At 41.4% G+C, this 19,396-nt stretch overlaps 2 protein-coding genes across 13 annotated transcripts in view; one reads left to right on the forward strand and one right to left on the reverse strand.

Moving 5' to 3' along the window:
* PKP4 (plakophilin 4) overlaps nt 1–5,745 on the reverse strand; it is a 272,470-nt gene extending 266,725 nt beyond the window's left edge. For 11 of the 12 annotated variants that reach the window (XM_066278742.1, XM_066278740.1, XM_066278741.1 and 8 more), the window contains exon 1: nt 5,623–5,745. The gene's annotated coding sequence lies outside the window, so the exon portion shown is untranslated. Of the gene's footprint in view, nt 1–4,471; nt 4,674–5,622 lie in introns of those variants that run through there. The other variant, XM_066278735.1, reaches the window with a different exon arrangement.
* Nucleotides 5,746–6,147: 402 nt separating this feature from the next.
* Nucleotides 6,148–19,396, forward strand: part of CCDC148 (coiled-coil domain containing 148) — a 328,164-nt gene continuing 314,915 nt past the window's right edge. Inside the window, exon 1 of the mRNA XM_066280374.1 lies at nt 6,148–6,349. The gene's annotated coding sequence lies outside the window, so the exon portion shown is untranslated. The remainder of the gene's footprint in view (nt 6,350–19,396) is intronic.

Raw genomic sequence — 19,396 nt, forward strand, 5'->3', positions numbered from 1 at the left:
AAGTTCTAGGCTAGGCCCCCAAAGTCTGCATATTACCCTGATAGCCCTCTTTCAACTACACATTTAACTTACCTTTCATGTATCCATATCCACTCTAAATGCAACCTGGAATATTAGATAACAACTACTGTATTTTATGTAAATGCACCTGATAACAGGCTTTCTCTCTCCCTCTAAGCAGACAGATGCCTTCGTGGTGGTGGCTGTGTGTGCACATGTGAGGAGGTGGGGAGTGTCAGGCAAGAAGGAGATCCAGATTAGAGAAAAGCCCTGGCTGGTTGGCTCAGTGGTAGAGCGCTGGCCTGGCGTGTGGAAGTTCAGGGTTCGATTCTCGGCCAGGGCACACAGGAGAAGGGCCCATCTGCTTCTCCACCCTTCCCCCTCCCCTTGCTTTCTCTCTTCCCCTCCTGCAGCCAAGGCTCCATTGGAGCAAAGTTGGCCAGGGCACTGAGGATGGCTCCATGGCCTCTGCCTCAGGCATTAGAATGGCTCTGGTTGCAATGGAGCAATGGCCCAGATGGGCAGAGCATCGCCCCCTAGTGAGCACGTGGGTGGATCCCAGTTGGTCCCATGCAGGAGTCTGTCTCTCTGCCTCCCCATTTCTCACTTCAGGGGAAAAAAAAAAACAAAAAACCCAGATTAGGGAAAATCAGATTAAACACCCTTATAATTTGCAAACCACTAAACTTATATTTAATACAGATGATAAATATAGAAGTCAAACATGCCTTGGCTATTAAAAAATGAGCATTACTGGGTCCCCTAGTCCCCTATCCTCCCTACCCCTAATTTGTAAATAATGGACTTTTTAAAGGCTATATAATATCTGCCTAAAGAAACTGGCATCTACCCAATCTGCAGGCATTACTCAGATCAGGAAAAATGCCTCACAATGACATGACTTAAAATAATTCAGATACTTCCATACTTTAATTTAGTATATATTTTATAGTGTTAAAAATTTATAATCCAAATTCTAATGACATTTTATCATTTTCTTTAAATCATTATGAGCCATAATAAACTATAAAATAAGACTATGAGCAATAAAATGATCATCAATGTGGCTGACATTTATTGCTGTATCAAATAAAAATAAATCTAAATAATAAAAATAAAAAACTTAAACCAATGATAAATGACGTGTCTGCAGTTTTCCAAGCTTAATTGAAGCGTACCATCACGTAATATCCCCAATTTGGTAATGGTAACATAACACCCAAAAGATTAACATAATTCCACTTAATTATTAAAGTAGCAATGTGAGCAACCTTTGAATGCCATACATCTCAACTGAACCCAGCAAGCATATGAATTATGGCTTAATCAATTAAGTCCTTGTGACTGAGAGCATGATGCCTGTTATTTTTTACTGTTGGGCATCAAACTGACCTTCCTGACTGCTATCATCACTTACTTGTAGTATATGAAGTCTTACATTTCAGGTATGCTTAATGTCTCTCTCTTTCTCTCCAAGTATTTGCAGTCAGTTTGGATGACAAAATAGTTACTTAATTTTCCAAACATATCCAATCCACTGGTGTTATGTTTCAGATTCTTCTTCCCCATTTAGTGCAGAAAAGGCACTACACAAAAGCATTTAACACACTGAAGTAATTATCTCCTACACTGAAGGTGTGAAAGCAACTCCCAAAGTGACAGACCATTCCACGGATGTTAGTGGTCGGCAAACTCATTAGTCAACAGAGCCAAATATCAACAGTACAACGATTGAAATTTCTTTTGAGAGCCAAACTTTTTAAACTTAAACTATATAGGTAGGTACATTCCTTATCCAGGTAGCGCCCACACGTGGTACTTTGTGGAAGAGCCACACTCAAGGGTCCAAAGAGCCGCATGTGGCTCATGAGCCGCAGTTTGCCAACCAGGGCCCTAGAATAACTTCTACTGTATCTTCCAGTGAAGTATGAAGGTATAATGTCCATTTTAGACTTAAGCAACTTAGAGATTTACCTCTTGATTGAAAAAAAACCCACATTAAATTATAGGGCATTCTCAAAATATCTTAATATTTCAAAGCAATGTGAGGGATTAGACTTACGAAGTGACTGGCATCATCCAGGGTATGAAAATTCTCTATTTAAATCAATCCCTGGTAAACAGCAAGGAAATCATTCAGTTTTCAAATTGGCAATAACTGGATTTTAAAAAATGATGTGGATTTAGTTTTTAATTAAATTTTCTTTTCTAATCTGTAGAGCTCAAAAAATAAAGAAAATTGCGTTTGTGACTTAATATAGGCCTCATGCAAATATTCAATGTCTTACAATTGCTAAAGTTTTTATTAAACTGATTGTGGTAGTAAATTCTTTAAATTCAAATTATGACGTTAGAACTAGTCACAGAATTAGAATTGATTTATGCAGCTTGTAAATGCAGCAATAAAGCTGTTGTTTGCTTTTTTTTCCTGGATGAATGCTAGCTGCTCCCACTTTTTTAAAAAAAATATTTTTTTTTTTAGATTTTATTTATTCAATTTTCAGAGAGGAGAGAGAGAGAGAGAGAGAGAGAGAGAGAGAGAGAGAGAAGGAGCAGGAAGCATCAACTCCCAAATGTGCCTTGACCAGGCAAGCCCAGGGTATCGAACAGGTGACCTCAGCATTCCAGGTCGATGCTTTATCCCACTGCGCCACCACAGGTCAGGCTGCTCCCACTTTTTACTTACCTTCTCTTTTGCTTTCCATCACTACCTTGCTGCCCCATCTCCCTCCAAAAATAGTATAGATAAGAATTAAGATAACTGGATCCATTTAAAATCTTCAATATAACATATAAAACATGAAATGCCACACCCTTCCCCTACATAATAGTGGAATAGAGTGGGGAAGTAATGTACTCAAATACAATTTATGTTGTTTTCAACTGTGAACAATCACCTGTTTTAAAACTTCCTCTCTTCAAATATTTGTAACAAAGAGAATATATTCCTAACTGAAAGCCTCCTTTACTTGAATAGGTAAAACCACTTTGCAGTCAATCCTGTATATACAGTATCTATATATACTCAAAGAAGTTATTTCAATCTCCAACATAGGAAACTAAATGTGCTTTTACTTTCTTACCTTCATTATCAAATCCAATAAGCGCATGTTAAACTCTGCTATAATATATTGTTACACGTAATAAGTTTCCTTTTGGCTTCTACAAACATCTCCCAATATCCTGCATACTGTTGCTAATTATAATTAGAGTTAAACCTTTAAATTAGAAGGTTCACTTATTATGGATATACCTAAAACAAAATGTAGCAGCCAAAAAAGATACAACATTTCCCATTGTAAAGTTTTGTGTGTGTGTGTGTGTTTTCCCCTTGTATTTCTCCTTTCCATTGGGTCCTTAACTAAAAAGTACTCATACTTTTCAATGTCCTTGATCCAAGCAAAGCAGGTGCTGGAAGGCAGCTGGGCGATCAACTTATATTCCTGAACAGGACACAAAATAACCAACTGTGGAGAGGCTTATAGCAAACTCAACCTCCAAATCAAACTGTCACACAAATAGTATGCTTTTCAACATCCAAAACCACTTAGTTTGAACACCAGTTGTTCTCATTTTTATGTTGCCATTTTCCATAACTGCTTCACTAGCACCAAAAATGAAGATACTTCTACAGCAACACACTGCATTTAAAAAGAGAAGCAGTCTGCTACTTTCCCTTTAAAAGAATATAAGCCCTTTTCTAGAAAAGCATCCTGTTGAAAATGTGCTCTTCTGCATTAAGGAAAAAGATTTTTTAGCCAAAAGGAATATATTGATTATTAATTTTACACATAAATAATTACCATTCTTTAAAAGTTGGAGGGGTGCATTTATTAATTTTCAAGTTCAGTAACAACAAAAAGGAGAGAAAGAACTGAGACCTCAACTAATAAATTACATCTTTAAATATACATGATTATGTTATCCCCATGTTACTTTCAATGGTAACTGACACGCCCCGAATTTAACTGTACCAGACAGTTCTATCTGTCCCATCGCTTACCAAACACTGCTTCTCTGTTTCTATTCATTATGTACTATAAGAGGTCTAAACACAGCCCACTAATGACAAGAAAAAAATTACAATTCTTGATAGCAAAAGTGATGCATTCAACATTTCTTTTGCAATACATCCCTGGCCATGAGCATTAATAGACATTTTTTGTTAGAGCTGCAAGCTCATTACTCTAAGAACCTTCGGCACCCTCTCCTGCAGGTTTTCAGAAAAACCCTGGGAAAAAAAAACAGGCACAATTCAAACCTTGCAAACCAAACTTGCCAAGAACCTTGTGCAATGATCAATAACCTTGGTTACACTGCGATCGCTCCCAAATTCAGGTCTTGGAGACCAATGCAGCAAAAACCCAGCTGAAAGGCTAGCTGAAGCCCAACAAACTGCCGCGCTTCCCCTCCGCCGCCCTCTCTGCCGCAAGGAGAAGCGAGGGGAGGAGAGGAGTCGAGCGAGCCTCACCAGCTCCGAAGATGCTCCGGTGACCTCTGGCGAGGCGGCGGGGTGCTGGGCCGGGAAGGCGCTAGTGCAGCCGCGGCGGGCCCTGTGGACTATGCCCCTGGTGCATTCCTCGCATTCCTGCACAATCTGTCGCCAGCCTCCGAGCCCACGGCGCGCGTCCTCCCCCTCCCGGACAGACACCTGCCTTTGCTGCGCCCCGAGCGGCTACGGCCGCCGCGGCGCATCCACTACCCGCGCTCGCTTTCTGTCGCACTCAGTCAACAAGCAGCCAAATCCCGACCCCGCCGCTCGCCCCTAGCTGCCCGGGTAGGGAACAGGGTGGGAGAGGGCCGGCCGGGCAGACCCAGAGCCGGGGAGGGACCACCGAGCCGCCGGGGGGGGGGGCGGGGGGGTGCCGCAGCTCCGCTTCAACTCCTGGCGCGGAGAGGAGGGAGCGGCGGCGCAGGAGGACAGCCGGGGAAGCTCGCGGCTGGGAACGCGGGAGGGTGGAGCGTGAGCAGACGCCGCCGGCAGAGAGGGGCGCACCGGACAGAGCGCGGCGGGCAGGACCGCGGGGCGCCGGGGGCAGACGCGAGACCGCTCGGCGGCACCGACGTGGGAGAGACGGGAGGGGGGCCCGGAGGCAGGACCTGGGGCGGGAGGGACAGACAGACAGACGGCCCCGAGAGCCGGGGAGGGACAGACAGCGGCCCCGAGAGCCGGGGAGGGACAGACAGCGGCCCCGAGAGCCGGGGAAGGCGGGCGCCCCGGGGCGTGGAGGGCGCGGGCGGCGTGTCCGCGGCAGGAGCCCGGAAGCCCTCGGGCAGACGTGCAGGAGGGCTCGGCGGGCGCTCAAGTTTGGGGCTGGGGGCTCCGGACCCGAAAAGACCAACTCGGGCAGGGGTCGCGCGCGGCGTGCAGGCGCGACCCGGGGACGGGAACCGCCGAGAAAAGCAAATGGAGGGAGAAACTTGTGCGCCTGCCGGCGGGAGGGCGAGTGCGGGCAGGAGCACGAGGCGGGGCAGGAGCGCCGCGGCGGCCGCGAGGCGGCGGGGCTGGAGTAACGGGAGGGAGGCGCCCGCACCCCTCGCAGGCGGCCCCGGCTGGGGGGCGAGGGCCACGGTTCCCGCTGGCAGGAGGCTCCGCGCCCTCCCGCGAGCCCGCACACTTACTTTCTAGGTTAAGCCGTGGTCGTCGTCGCTCCGGGGATGAGGGACATCGGCGCCGAGGGGTCGCCGCTGCGGCACCCGGAAAATTAAAAAAGTGCCGCGGCCAAGCGGCTGCCCGCCCCTCCCTCCCCCACCCACCCCCTCCCCCGAAACGGCTCTCCCACCACCCCCGGCGGCGGTGGCCAACTTGCCCCTCTACCCCGTGCCCATGGTGCCGCCTCTGCGGCCGGCAACCACACGGACTCAGCCCCGGAGCCCCCTCTACTGCCCGGAGGTCGCCGCCGCCGCCGCCGCCGCCGCCGCCGCCGCCGCCCGCCCAGCCACCAGCCCGCCTGCTCAGCCAGCCCGGACTCCCGGGAACGTCAGCACGCCGCCGTCTCCGACCTGCTCTCCGCCATCCCTATTGGTCGGGTGAAAAAGGCTGACCCTCCCTATTGGCCCAGTCCTCATATTGAACTGGCCAATGGGAACTGCTGTTTCAGGTTGCCATAGAGACCGATGCCATTAAGAGCAAGAGACCCTGGAGAAGGTGGGGAGTGAGGGTGAAGGTGTCTCTAGATTTGGGCGCGGGGGGCAGTAGGGGAAAGAAGTTCTCGGGATTCCCGGAAGATGGCTCTGAAACCTGGTCAAGCCTTTGCTTGACCGTCTGTCCGCTTCAGCTGTAACAGATAGGGTTTGTCCCCTGGCGTCAAAGGGAGGAACAGCTGAGCCTCTAAGCGAATCCTTAAAGGTAGGAGTGGGCGTTTTTCACCTTTCGTGTCTGCGGAGCCACTGAGGCTATGCCTTTGACCTTTGACTTACGTGCAGATTTTGCTTCTTCAGGTGAATTTGCAGCCCATCCCTTAAATCACTGCTCCCTGATGTCACTGCAGCTCCTGAATTCTACTTATTCTTCCCAATCACTCGCCCTTCCCTGAGGCGGATTTTGGCTCAAATTTGGGGGGTCTTCAAACTTGGAGACCTACTAAAGGATACTAAAAAAGGATTTCCTTTGGATAATATTTTGGTAAGGAAACAGGCTGACATATTGTGTAATGGATGTCATCAGCTCAACACTTAAAATAATGTATTTATTCCCTGCTCCCCAAAGCAAACCTCTAATCTCTCTGTTGAAAGATATTTATTAAACACCCATCTGTGTGTGTTCATTCTGTACTATGAGTTTGACAGGTGTTTGCTCTTTCCTTTAAGAGGCTGTAAAGTGGGGAAAGACACGGATTAAAGTCAATCCATGCTACTTAATGATTTCACAAGAGAGCAAAGGAAATAGATTATAGTTGATGGGGTTTTTTCCCCATTATATCTCTAAATTTGATAAATAACACTAAGACATGGAATCAGTATACACAAAATTCAGGTGCTTTAATAAACTTTTATTTGAAGTTACTTTGTGTTAGTTTGTCAATACCAATTGTTTTTTTGTAGATAACTTTCATATTTTGATACTATTAAAGTGGGACTTCATGAATATATTAGGGTTTCAAGCATTATTGCTTTATTATATAGCAACTGATATTCTTAGATTTCTTCTTATAGTGAATCTGCCATTTTTGTCCTAATTAAGGAGGCTAAGTTTGTGCTACTGCTCCTCAAGTTGGAGGGACCATATTGTGAGAAAAAGCTAATTAAACCTTGGAAATTATAAATGTTTTGTTGATTAATGAGTGTGCAAGCTACATATGTCTAACTACTGCCTTGATTGAATCTTAAGATAGATAATGTGCGCCTGACCAGGCGGTGGTGCAGTGGATAGAGCGTTGTACTGGGATGCGGAAGACCCAGGTTCGAGACCCCTAGGTCACCAGCTTGAGCGTGGGCTCATCTGGTTTGAGCAAAAAGCCCACCAGCATGAACTCAAGGTCGCTGGCTCCAGCAAGGGGTTACTCAGTCTACTGAAGGCCCGCGGTCAAGGCACACATGAGAAAGCAATCAATGAACAACTAAGGTGTTGCAACATGCAATGAAAAACTAATGATTGATGCTTCTCATCTCTCTCCGTTCCTGTCTGTCTGTCCCTGTCTATCCTTCTCTGACTCACTCTCTGTCTCTGTAAAAAAATAAAAAATAAAAATAAAAAAAGAGAAATTAAAAAAAAAGATAGATAATATGCTTTTTTATCTTACTGTATTTGAAGATAATATACATAAATAAGAATTTTTAATGTGGTACATTAAGTGGAAAGATATTTATTACAATTTGTTGTAAAATTTGAAGTTGGTTGACAGTCCTATGCAGGGTTGGACTCCAAAACCAAACAACTCAACATATGACTGGTCCCCCTAAATATTTCCAGAATTGGGAAGGAATCACCAAGGGCCATGGTGTGCTGTCTCATGCTTTGCCATCATGGAAATTAGAACATCTTTATTTTGATTTCTGGATTCTTTAGTATTTGTTTATATAAAATAGAAAAAGTAAAATGCAAATTTTTATAAAGAAGACTCACTTTGGCCCTGGCGGGTTGGCTCAGCGGTAGAGCATCGGCCTGGCATGTGGGGGACCCGGGTACGATTCCCGGCCAGGGCACATAGGAGAAGCGCCCATTTGCTTCTCCACCCCCCCTCCTTCCTCTCTGTCTCTCTCTTCCCCTCCCGCAGCTAAGGCTCCATTGGAGCAAAGATGGCCCAGGCGCTGAGGATGGCTCCTTGGCCTCTGCCCCAGGCGCTAGAGTGGCTCTGGTCCCGGCAGAGCATCGCCCCCTGGTGGGCAGAGCTCCACCCCTGGTGGGCGTGCCTGGGATCCCGGTCTGAGCATGTGGGAGTGGGAGTGTCTGACTGTCTCTCCCCGTTTCCAGCTTCAGGGAAAAAAAAAAAAAAAAAAGCTCACTCCTTGGGGGAGGTGGGCTAGTAAAGAAATCTCACTTTTAATGTACTAACAAGATACCAATGTTTGGTTTTTTAAAAAATTTAATAATACTGGATGAAAGAAAGATGTGTCTAATGGAAAGAAAAAAGTGGTATTTCTTTTTTTCTTGCCTTAGGCTAGCATGGAAAGAAGAAAACTAGAACCAATTGATTTTTTTTTAATCCAATAATCATTTCTTTTCATGTTTTTCTCTGGTCGTATGTTTGAAGACTGTTTTGATATTATGAATTTCATATTTCTAATTTAAAATGTCACTAAAATCCGCTTTGAGTAATGTCCTCTAAAATGTTTTCATCAACACTATTTTTTTGTTTCATAATTGTTATATTCATTTAAAAGGTTTCTTTTGATTTTGCTCCTAGACTTCTGAGCATTGCTGGATAAGGTTAAGAAATTTTGTTCCACTCAAAGTTTATACTCCCTAGCCTTGGCTGGGTCTTCAGTAATTCACTAAATTCTTTTTCTCTTCAGTAGGGTGATTACCCAGGCTGCTTATCCAGGGCACTGCTCCCAAATCTGACCTATTTCTGCTGTGCTTGAGTTGCCACTGTGCTTTGCCTTCTCTCAGTTCTACAAATGATTTTGCTTCATCCTTGGTTGAAGCTCCACCATGACCCTCCTCAATTTAACTCTTCTAAACCTTAGTCTCAAGTTTTACACTTCATCTCTTCCTTCAGACCTGGCTGAAAAAGGGTGTCCACCCAACCCCTTTTCTACCTCATACTCCAACTGTGCTTCTAAAAATGGCCATCCTTACCCCTCCACAATTTTACTCCGCTGATTATAACTTTGAAGTCACGTGTTACATCCTTTCCCCTAATATTTTTCCCTTACGCCTTAAATATTTGACCTTTTGTAAAAACACCTCCCTTCTGTCTTACCTCCATCTATTGGAATTTTCTTCCACCTAAAAACAGTCTGAAGGAAATTTCTCAAGGCTTCTATTTTTTCACCCCAATGTCTGGTGTTAGAATACAAACCAAAATGACTGTGAAGATGGTGCACTTTCTCCTCAAAATCCTAACTCATTTTGCCAATAAAGCTCTCTCCACAAAAGTGCCTTTCTCTTACAAATTTTAATGCCTAAATTCCAGATTTCCCTTGAAAGGTGGAAACCATTGTCTCCCACCCTTAGGGTCCATAGAAATGCAAATCACCTCCTCAGGAAGGGTACGCTTTTACCTGCTGGCTGCAACACCTGGGTAGGGCTAACTACTGGGAAGCAGGAGTCGGTATAAGGGCCTAGGGCGAGTTAGAAAGGTTAAAAGAGATAAGGGTCTTTGCTCTGGCTGACTGGGGCCTAGAGCAAGTTAGAAATGTTAGAAAAAAAGGAAGAAGTTTGGTGAGCTCTACCTGCAAGAACAAATGTAAACAGCAGAAATCTGAGGGACCTTTTCTATTACCATCCCAGAAAGAAGTCAACCTGAAACTTTCATGATTATGAAAACGTTGTAGCTTTCCAATGCTGATTTTCATATTAAGCAGAGGCATCAAGGAAAAGAGAGCAGCACAAGCCTCATCTCTTCTCACTCTAGGGCAGTATTTCCCAACCTTTTTTGTGCCATGCCCCACCTTAACCTTTCTAAAATTTTTATGTCCCCCCCTATGTAACATACATAATTTTTAACATTAAAAAATTGATTTGGCCTGACCTGTGGTGGCGCAGTGGATAAAGCGTCAACCTGGAAATGCTGAGGTCGCCGGTTCGAAACCCTGGGCTTGCCTGGTCAAGGCACATATGGCATTTGATGCTTCCAGCTCCTCCCCCTTCTCTCTCTCTATCTCTCTCCTCTCTCTCTCTCTCTGTCTCTCCCTCTCCTCTCTAAAATGAATAAATAAAAAATTTAAAAAATTGATTTGTTCACTTAATAAACATAAATGATAGGTTCTAGGAAGAAATCACTATGAAATTGTTACAAAACACAGTAAAATTTCAAAACATATAATGAAAAACAGAAATTTAAATTCCAAATAATTTTAATACAGATTTTTCTATATTAATTTATTATTTTAATTTAGTGTGATCCTTGTGCTTGATGCTTGCTGCACAGAGATTTTATATTAGGTTCCAATTTAGTTAGCTTTAGTCTCAAGTCTCCACGTTGTGTTATATCCAGCCAATTTCTTTTTTTTACCAGTAAATCATTTACAGCACTAAATCCACATTCAGCTAAAAATGAAGATGGAAACGGTAGCAATAGTTTTCTTGCACATTTGGTTGAATTTGGGTATTTGATTTCTGTTTCCTCACAAAGCCATGCCATCGCTCCTTTGATATTAAATAAAGCTTTAACTGACTCATCATTTTGCAATTCTGCGAGTTCTTCTTGATACTGCATATTTGATATATCAGACAAATCCACTAACATTGGCTGCATCATCCATGTTGGGAAATCAATTTGTTTTAAATCAGAAAATCTTTCTTTTAAATCAGCCGATAGAATATTCAAATGATTGACAATAACAAGTAAAGCGGTATCAGTTACTTCACATTTTTTGAGCCAATGAAACTGTTTAAAGTTTTTGTTGTTAATATGTTTCTGACATAACTCAATATTGGTAATGAAACCAAATATCTTTGCTTTTGCATCAACAAGAGTTTTATTTGTTCCTTGAAGTTGCTTATTTAATATATTTAGTTTTTCAAAGATATCGGCTAAATAACTCACAAATGCTTTACCATCTATTGTTAACAGATACTTCATTTCAGGTTTGTCGCTTAAAAAATCACTAAGAGTATCAAACAGTTCCATAAATCTTTTCAAACAGTTTCCTTTAGATAGCCATCTTACTTCAGTATGAAGTAAAAGTCTCACATGGTCTTCATTTTGTTCTTCACAAAATAGCTTGAAAAGACGCTCACATTTGGCACTAGCTTTAATAGCATTAACACACTTTATTACTGTATGTAATACTTCATTCAGAACAGGCGAGATGTTTTTAGCTACCAAGTTTTCCCTATGAATAACACAATGCACAAGAATCATTTCTGGATTCGCATCTTTCGTCAATTTTAAGCAGCCATTTTTCTTGCCGATCATATTGGGAGCACCATCTGCAGCACAAGATGTTATATTTTTCATTGGTATATCATTGACATCTAAGTAGTTTTTTAGCTTATTATATATATCTTTGGAGGTAGTGGTGCTTTCTAATCTTTTACAGAACAACATTTCTTCAGCAAAATGTCCTTTATCAATATATCTTATGTAAGTTATAAATACTGCCTCACTCTCTCTCAAAGTTGATTCATCCATTTGCAAGGAGAATTTTCTTGTTTTCAGCTTTTCAATAAGTTGTTTTTCAATATCCTCACTCATTTCGTCTATTCTTCTGCTAACAGAATTGTCACTGAGTGGCAATCTTTGTCATCTTTTTCAAGAACCGTTTTAAGAAATGCTGATATTGACAGTTTTATTAAATTCTCTCCTATAGTGTGATTTTCTCCAGTTTTAGTGATGAATAAAGAAATTTGATAACTAGCCTCAAGAACACGATTATTAGTTGAAGTATGAGCAGTAAATAGAGACTTTAATGTTCTTTTTTCAAAATTTTTCTTTAAAGTTTTAAAGTAACTCAAATCTGAATTAATATGAGCACTATGTTTCGCCTTCAAATGCGCCTCAAGACGACCTCGTTTCATCGATTTGTTGGTCAAGCATTGCTGGCATAAAAGACAAAAAGGAATCCGCTCATCGTGAACAGCGGGTATGAACCCAAATTTTAAATATTCCTCCGAATATTGACGAGTTTTTTTCTTGCTTGCACCACTCATTTTACTATGGGCTATAATGAAAATAAGATCAATTAAAAACTAATATTAAAATATGTGTTAAAATATATTCAATGTGACATAGAGTAAACGTATACTAAAAATTTATATTTATTTAAATGTATATAACATATTTACTACACTACCACCATAAATCAAAAGGTATCTATATTTTTTCCACTTGACAAAATTTTCTGGAAAGTTATGCTTCTAAAATTAAAATTGTCATGCATGAACTATTATAGCCCCAATAATATTTATAAAATATTAGTGCTTTCTAGCCCCGATGCAAGAAGTACTTAATACAGAGTTTAATATTGATAAAAATAAAATCAAATACTTACCAATTATATCTATACAATATATATGTATATTTATTAAATCAACGAGCTTTTACAACAGTTCTGACTGACACTTATTTTAAATTAACACCAACTGAATGATGTGAAACACTACAGAAGTTGCGATGGGCCAATTAGGTGAGAATAACTGCGTTGCTTAGCGAGTTTTGAAAACATCCGGGGTTCCCCATGGCAGACGGCACGCTCCATGGTGAACCCAGGACGAAGTTTACTTGACGCCAATCACCCAGTTGATATTTTGGTCTCGTCAAACGAAATTATACTTAATAATTATTTACCGCAATTATTTAAGAATTGCATTTTTTGTTAAATTTGGCACAGATATCTAGCATTGCATTTAAATGGCCCGGGGCGAAAGAGTTAAAGTCGTGTTGAGTCCATTTTCAAATTGCCCCCCTTAACTATCGAATTGCCCCCCTGTGGGGCGTGGGCCCCACGTTGGGAAACACCGCTCTAGGGTGTCTCCAGAGAAGCTGGTGGCAGCGAAGATAACTTCAAAAAGTACACTAAGAACTAATAGTGGGTTTTTGTTTTGTTTTGTTTTGTTTTTACTAAGGAATGTTAAAATAGGCAGGTTGCAAATGAAGGAAAGAAAACAGTGACTAAACTGGTTCTGATAAGGGAAGCTTAATAATAGTTATGCCCAGGATTTCAGAATTGACTGTGCCCACCTCTGGCTTGTTCTTTCATTATGTAAATCCTCCCATGTACTTAGAGGCCCAGCCCAAAAGTAAAGACTTTTCTGAAAATTTCCTGACTTTACCCCACTCTAGAGGGGATGATTTCTGCCTTACTAGACTATTGTGGAATACTTGTTTGTTTGTGAGCCTTCTCCCTAGAGGATAGGATACGTACCGTGGTCGTGTATACCCTTCACCATGCCTTAAAGTACTGAAGTGTGTCCCACACTAAGAAAAGCTAACATTCATTAATCCTCTCTTTAGTCCTTGGAAGAATTTGACTTCCAACAATAAAAAATTGGAATCAGTAATATTGGGAGGTAATTAGAAAAAGATGGGACTAGAGGATCAATGTGGAAAAGTGAGGTAATGTGTGGCCTAGCAGAGTAGAGGTTTTTGCCATATAGCTTCCTTAGAGAGAAGGGGCTGCAGATCTTATCTGGGGGGGGGCACTATTCTGGACCCTTGCATGAGGGAAGGGACCTGTATGATAAGGACTGGTTGCATATATTTTGGCATGAAGTTATATTCAGAGCTAAGGCTATAAAATTCTGTGAATGGGGGAAAGCAGTTGAAACAGCTTTTTCAAGCAGGTTATATAAGGGTTACCTACATTTTTTCCATTTGAAACATTCAGGTTACTCTGTGTTTTGGAACACAGTAGAATCGTGAAAATTTAACAACTTCATAAAATCAGAAAGGATTCAAATGTCTGGTAAATGTAACAGACATGTTTCCAAGTACCTCTATCTACAGCCCATGAAGTAGGCAGCCCTGCATGTCTCATAATCCTGCATCTGGCCATGGTATCAGCCCCAGTGGAGACTTGATTCAAATGTAGCCAATTCATTGGCTGACCACTGGCCCATAACCTGTAACAGTGCCAATCAGATTTTTTTTCCCCTGGGAATTTGGAATTGAGAGAACAAGTGAGCCAAAGAGAGCAACTGCCTTGGTCCTGAAGTTTTCTGGGTTATTATCCTCTCCATGAAGCCAGAATACACTTCATTTTTTATTATTCCATAAGATTTCTGTTTCTTATACTCACCCATAAGCCACTCTTTTCCTGGTTTGCGTTTAGTGAGTATCTTTTCCTTATAATCAAAAGCCTTCACTAAAATATTATGTAAATGTTTTACAAGAAAACAAAACATAGCCCTGGCCGGTTGGCTCAGTGGTAGAGCGTTGGCCTGGCGTGCAGAAGTCCCGGGTTCAATTCCCGGCCAGGGCACACAGGAGAAGCGCCCATCTGCTTCTCCACCCCTCCCCTTCTCCTTCCTCTCTGTCTCTCTCTTCCCCTCCCGCAGCCGAGGCTCCATTGGAGCAAAAATGGCCTGGGCTCTGGGGATGGCTCTGTGGCCTCTGCCTCAGGCGCTGAAATGGCTCTGGTTGCAACAGAGCAATGCCCCAGAGGGGCAGAACATCGCCCCCTGGTGGGCATGCCCAGTGGATCCCGGTCGGGCGCATGCGGGAGTCTCTCTGACTGCCTCCCCATTTCCAGCTTTGGAAAAATGAAAAGAAAAAAAAAAAAAAGAAAAAAAAACATAAATTATGACTATCATATTGGACTATGAAGAGCTCCAGTCTAAAAATTTTTAACAAGCAAAGAATAAAAAGTAAATTATCTGTCTAGTTCCAAATATTGCAAACCTACATCGGGTAAAAGAGCTTTATTTAGCTCCACTCCACACCTCAAAACCTTACATTCTTCAACTCTCAGTGCTCCTGTGAAGTTGGGAGCAAGGAAGAGCTGTGAGAAGATGAAGCGGTATGATTGCTTTGCCAGGGTAGAATTGTTTTGTGACACCATTGGTATGAGGAGAATACATTAGAATTTGCATTTATTTTACACATTTATACTAATTTTTTAGGAACTAGAATAAAAAGTAAAATAGGAAAGTTTATTAGAGACATCAGTGATCAGTGGCCCCACAACTTGAGGGAAACAGGTTATGAAGCTTAAGTTCTAGCAATTTAAAAAAAAAAAAAGCCTCACAGTAGGAAAACCAGACTTTGTCCAAAATTGCTGTAATATTTTACTTAAAACATTCAGTTTTTTTAACTTTATTTAGGTGGGGTTTTTTTTTTAGAGAGAGAGAGAAGGGGGAGGAGCAGAAAGCATCAACTCCCATATGTGCCTTGACCAGGCAAGCCCAGGGTTTTTTGAACCAGCGACCTCAGCATTCCCAGGTCGAAAAACATTCAGTTTTTAAGAAAAAATTATGAGATGTGCAAAATAAATTTTAAAAAACCCCAGGAAAGTATAACTCAAATTTAGGAAAATGTGTAGCTGATAGACATGCTAAGTGGATTTAGTTGGATTTAGATGACAGTTAATTCAGAAAGCTACTGCCCTGGCCGGTTGGCTCAGCGGTAGAGCGTCGGCCTGGTGTGTGGGGGACCCCGGTTCGATTCCCGGCCAGGGCACATAGGAGAAGCGCCCATTTGCTTCTCCACCCCCCTCCCCTCCTTCCTCTCTGTCTCTCTCCTCCCCTCCCGCAGCCAAGGCTCCATTGGAGCAAAGATGGCCTGGGCGCTGGGGGTGGCTCCTCGGCCTCTGCCCCAGGCGCTAGAGTGGCTCTGGTCTAGGCAGAGCAATGCCCCAGAGAGGCAGAGCATCGCCCCCTGGTGGGCACAGCATTGCCCCTGGTGGGCGTGCCGGGTGGATCCCGGTCGGGCGCATGTGGGAGTCTGTCTGACTGTCTCTCCCCGTTTCCAGCTTCAGAAAAATACCAAAAAAAAAAAAAAAAAAGAAAAAAAAAAAAATTCAGAAAGCTACTGTGTGCTCTGGCCAGAATACTAATTGGTTAGAGCATTGTCCGAAAGTGCAGAGGTTGCCAGTTTGATCCCGGGTCAAGGAGCATACAGGAATGGATTAATGTTCCTGTCTCTCTCTCTCTCCCACTCCCTTCTTCTCTGGTTAAAATCAATAAATAAAACATTAAACTAAAAAAGCTACTGTAAATATGTTGAAAAACTTGAAGGAAAAATGACACAACAAGTTGAAACTTTCAATAGAGAAACAGAAACTATGAAAAAGCACCAAAGGGAAATTCTAGACCAACAAAACCTATCCAATCTGAAAAACTGAAAGGAAAAAAAACATTGAAGAAAAATGAAGAGCCTCTGAAACTTGAGGGATAGCTCTGAGAACAAAAAGGACAGGAGGGTTGAAAGGGTATATAAAAATATTTGAAGAAGCCGTGGCCCAAAGGCATACACATTTTATAAAAATTTTTATCTACAGGTCCAGGAAATGCAGTAATTCTAAGAAGAATAAACATAATTAGGTACATCATAGACTGCTGAATGACTAAAGATGAAAAAATTTGAAGCAACAAGAGAATAACAACTCATCATTTACAAGGGAACAGTTGACTTATCAGAAACAAAAGAAATTAGAAGGCAGCAAAGGGCATATACAAAGTGCTAAAAAAAAACCCTCTGAGTCAAGAGTTTTGGTTTTTTTTTTTCAGATTTTTATTTATTGATTTTAGAGGAGAGAAAGAAAGGAGTGGGAAAAGGGAAGTATCAGCTCACAGCAGTTGCTTCTTATATGTGCCTTGACTGGGCAAGTCCAGGGCCTGAACCAGTGACCTCAGCATTCCAGGTTGAAGCTTTATATCTAGCAAAACTGTCAAAAATGAAGGTAACAGCCTGATTGGTGGTGGCTCAATGGATAGAACCTCCACTCAGAATGGTGAGGTCACTGGTTCCAACCATGGGCTATCTGTCTTGAGTGAGGGAACATCAACATAATCGCAGTGGTCGCCTGCTTGAGCCCAAGGTCGCCGGCTTGAGCAAGAGATCTCTGGCTCGACTTGAGCCTAAGGTCTCCAATCCGATCCCGACAAGGCACATACAAGACTCAGTCGGCTCACAACTAAAGTGAACCAACTACAAGCTAATGTTTCTCACTCTCTCTCAAAAAAAAAAAAAATAATTAAAATAATAATGCAGGTGGCAGTTCTTATAAATGGGTCTATGTTGAAAGTTTGCTAATTACTGTACAGGACCCATACAGCTGTCAGCTTTGAGTGAAGCCCAAAGCAGAAGAAAGCTGCCAGATACATGCAGAGCAGCTAGCAAGGCAAAAGTCTCCATTTGTGAAGCAACTCTGGTCCCTATGCCAACCCTGGAACATCTAATGTGGTGTGTAGATGGTGTTATGTTGAGTTGTGCACTTGAAACCTATATAGTTTGAAAACCATATAATTAGAAAATAATTTTTAAAAATATATTAGATTGAAGTTCTTCTCCCAAAATCAATTCTTGGAAAATATTCCCTCATTATTTTCTTAACTCCAAAGCTCTCTGTCTGCTTCATAAAGGTGGCAATAAGCTGAATAGAGCTGTAGTAGAAAGAAAATAAATCACATGCAGGTGCCCTCCCCTCATCCTGTCTTCCAACCATGCTACCTGAACCTTCCCATCCCTGGGGCCTATTTTCCTTCTACACAAGGTCAGTTGTCACCCTGAAGCTTCCACACAGCTAGTTTCAGCTTCTGTGCATCTCTGGGGTTGGACTGGGGAATAAGTCAGCAGCATGGCTAGTATATCACTTGGTCAGGAACCAGAAGTCAAGAACTGCTATATTTTTCTGTAGCTTAATAGAATTTTTTAAAATTCATTTTTAGAGAGGAGAGAGAGAGAGGAGAGACAAAGAGAGGGAGAGAGAAGAGGGGAGGAGCAGGAAACATCAACTCCCATATGTGCCTTGACCAGGCAAGCCCAGGGTTTTGAACCGACGACCTCAGCATTTCCAGGTCAACCCTTTATCCACTGTGCCACCACAGGTCAGGCGCTTAATAGATTTTTTAAATAAAAGAAAAAAATGTTGAAAATAGATGCAAAAAGCAATGAATATGATTCAACATATATCTATATATTCATGATAAAAATGCTCAAAAAATTAGCAACAGAAGAAAATTTCTTCAATGTGACAAAGTACATCTATAAAAAAATCTACATCTAGCATCACATCTGTGGTAAAAGGCTGAATGCTTTCTAAGACTGAAAATAAAATGATGTCCGTCCTCATCTCTTTTAACATTGTACTGGAGGTTTTAGCCATGTAATAAGGAAAAAAATAAAAGTATATAGATTGGGAAAAAAGTTAAAGCTACCTTTATTCACAGATGACATGATCCTATACATAGAAAATCCCAAAAGAATTAAAAAAGAAAAAGAAAAAGAACCAGCCTGACCTGTGGTGGTGCAGTGGATAAAACATCCTTCTGGAATGCTGAGGTCACTGGTTCAAAACCCTGGCCTTCCTGGTCTAGGCACATTCGAGAAACAACTATTAGTTGCTGCTTCCCATTCCCCCTCCCCTAAAATCAATAAGTAAAATCTTTTTTAAAAACCCAAAAAACAGTAATATACTACAAGTAAAAAATTATTTTAGCAAAGTCACAAGATACAAAATTAATACACAAAATCACTTTTATTTTTATACATGAGGAACTAGCAATTTGAAAACAAATTTTAGGAAAAAATTTGATTCATAAAAACATGAAAGAATATGCCACTTACAAATAAATGTTAGAAAAGAAGTATAAGACCTCTAATCTATAGATTCATGTGATTCTTATCAAAATCCCAGCAAACACATTTTGTAGAAATTGACCAGCCAGCCTTAAAATGTACATACATAATAAGATACAGAATATACAAAAAAAAATTTTTAAAAACCCAAAGTAAGAGTAATTACAATATTCAATTTCAAAACTTACTATAAGGTTAAAATAATATAGTATTGGCATAATTATAGCCATTTAGATCAATGAAATAAAATAGAAGGTATAAAAATAAGTTTTTACATTTATCTCAATTGATTATCAACAAAGATGCCAAGGTAATTCAGTGGGGGAAGGAGTGTCTTTTTAAGAAACGATGCTGAGATAATTAGACAACCATATGCAAAATAATAAACTTATACTTTTGCACCACACAGAAAAATTAACTCAATATATATTGTAGACATGAGAACTAGTTATAAGACTTCTGGAAGAAAACAGTACAAATCTCTATGACTTTGCTTTAAGCAAAGATTTTTTAGATATTATACCACATTGTAAAATTGATAAGTGAGACAA

The sequence above is a fragment of the Saccopteryx bilineata genome, chromosome 5 (genome assembly GCF_036850765.1).
Source record: "Saccopteryx bilineata isolate mSacBil1 chromosome 5, mSacBil1_pri_phased_curated, whole genome shotgun sequence".
NCBI classification, from domain to species: domain Eukaryota; kingdom Metazoa; phylum Chordata; class Mammalia; order Chiroptera; family Emballonuridae; genus Saccopteryx; species Saccopteryx bilineata.